General features: G+C 41.8%; 1 protein-coding gene across 1 annotated transcript in view; it reads right to left on the reverse strand.

Moving 5' to 3' along the window:
- LOC106001879 (mitochondrial intermediate peptidase-like) overlaps positions 1-2,400 on the reverse strand; it is a gene marked incomplete at both ends in the record, with an annotated part of 39,513 nt that overhangs the window by 10,581 nt on the left and 26,532 nt on the right. The window lies entirely within an intron of this gene.

Below are 2,400 nucleotides of genomic sequence, written 5' to 3' on the forward strand. Positions count from 1 at the left end.
TGTGTGTGTGTGTGTGTGTGTGTGTGTGTGTGTGTGTGTGTGTGTGTGTAATGTGAAATGCTTCATTTAACCTTCACCTTACTAGAAACACTGATCTTTCATCCTCTCACTCCAATTCCAATCCCAAAACACCCTCTCACCCTAATTCCAACCAATTTGATTACCTTGGGCACAGCAACTAGATTAGTTATGATGAAAATTATATAAACTAGCATCACTAAATTCAGGTGTGATTTATATTCGATATGTTCATGAAAGGAAACTGATCATTTGAAGACCAAATTGAAAGATGTCAAACTTCTTTATAAATGGGTCACTGGATGTAAATTGGTGTATACCTATAATCTCAACACCCCAGGGACTGAGACAGGAGGAGCACACATTGTAAGCTAGCCTGGGTTATATATCAAATTCACAGCCACGCTGGACTGTGAAATTGTCTTAAAAAAATAAAAACAAAAATAAGGCAAGAAAAAGAACTAAAAAGACTAAGATCCAAAGATTGCAGTTCAAAGCCAGACTGGGCAGGGAAAGTCCATGAGACTTTTATCTCCAATTAACCACCAAAAGCTAGAAGTAGAGGTGTGGCTCATGTAGAAGAGCACCAGCCTTAAGCAAAATAGCAAAAGGAGAGTGCCCTGGTTCTGAGTTCAAGATCTAGTACTGGCACCAAAAAGGAAAGAAAAAAAGATGGAAGAAACCTGGTGATGCTGTGACTCACACCTGTAATCCTAGCCACTGAGGAGGCTGAGGTCTGAGGATCATGGTTCAAAGCCAGCCTGAAATGCCAGCAAGAAAGTCCATAAGACTATTCTCTCCAATAAACCCTTAGAAAAAGCCATAAGTGGCACTGTGGCTCAAGTGATAGAATACTAGCCTTGAGCACAAAGAGGCTCAAGGACAGTGCCCAGGCACTGAGTTAGGGCCAGCAAAAAAAAAGGGGGGAGAGGAAAGAAGAATAGAAGGAGGAAGGAAGGAAGAAATAGAGAATGAGAGACAGAGAGAGAGGAGAGGGAAAGAAGGAAAGGAGGGAGGAAAGAAGGGAGGGAGAGAGGAAGCCACTCATTTATAACTTTAAAATCAGAAATTTAGCACTAGAGATATAGCTTAGTAGTTCCTAAAACATTTGCCTAGCATGCATGATACCCTGGGGTTGATACCCAGCACTGCCAAAAAGAAAAAAAAAACTTTAATAAAATAAATAAACAGAAGCTAAGATTTATAAAAACCCTATCTCATTCTTCAGCAGGCTTACCTGGAGTTTGAGCTATTGTTCCTTGAAGGGCCCTGTGGGAAAATGTAGAATACCCCACAAGCTTTGCCAGAAGATTTCTGCTGATAAGCAACTGTTCTAAACATTTCAATTGGCTAGAACTGGGGTAAAGAAAAATTTTATAAGCAGCTTCTCGAACCTGTATTTAAAAAATGAACACAAAAGAGTTATAAAAGAATGTCATGACACAGTGTCCCAAGAAACAGTAACACAGGCTAGCTCTCACACTACACTTGCAGACAAGCATCACTTCCTGGTCCAGTAATGGCTCACATACAGGGTGGAGAAAACCACCAGTCACACCACAAGAGCATCCCTGGTAGGAGCCCTAGGGGACTCGTGCTTCTGTGTATTAAGTCTCAAAGGTCAGCCGTGGTGCTGCGTATGAGACAGGGATAACTAAATCCTTTTTCACTATTCAAAGCGTTTTGTAGAATCAATGACTGACCCTCCCCCCACCTCTGGGCAAGTTTTTCCTTCAGGGATCAGTAATTCTAATAAGATTTGTATGTGTGTGTTGGGGCTTGAACTCAGGAACATTGTCTCTTAGCTTTTTCACTCAAGGATGATGTTCTACCACATGAGCCACAGTTCCATTTCTGGCTTTGTGGTAAGTAAGTGGAGGTAAGAGTCAGATTTGTCTGCCTAAGCTGGCTTTGAACCATGAACCTCAGATCTCAGCCTCCTGAGTACTTAAGAATACAAGTGTGAGCCACTGGAGTCTAGCAACTTTTTAAGAATATTATCATGCTGTCAAGGAAGCCTGGGTTTAAACATCAGCAACACACGCTAGACAACAGAGAGAACATAGGACACATACCAGGTCATCTGGGGCTTCTGCATGCAGGCCATCTACTACCACATGGCTTCCATCACTGACAAAGTTGTGCTGAATGTGCTCTGGTAAAAGATGTTTTTCTATCTTGTTGGGAAAGTTGGTTCCCATGAGGAATGTACTGCTCAAATCCAAGATTTTCACATTAAGGTCCACTGCTCTCCTACGCTGTATATGGGAGGGAAAAAGGTAAGTTACAGGCATCAGCAATATCAGAAATGAAGATTTAACAATTCACTTCAGAATCTCTACAGATAGGGCTGGGAAGGTGGCTCAGTGGTAGAGCACTTGC

Source organism: Dipodomys ordii, unplaced genomic scaffold, assembly GCF_000151885.1.
Source record: "Dipodomys ordii isolate 6190 unplaced genomic scaffold, Dord_2.0 Scaffold600, whole genome shotgun sequence".
In the NCBI taxonomy this organism is placed as follows: Eukaryota; Metazoa; Chordata; class Mammalia; order Rodentia; family Heteromyidae; genus Dipodomys; species Dipodomys ordii.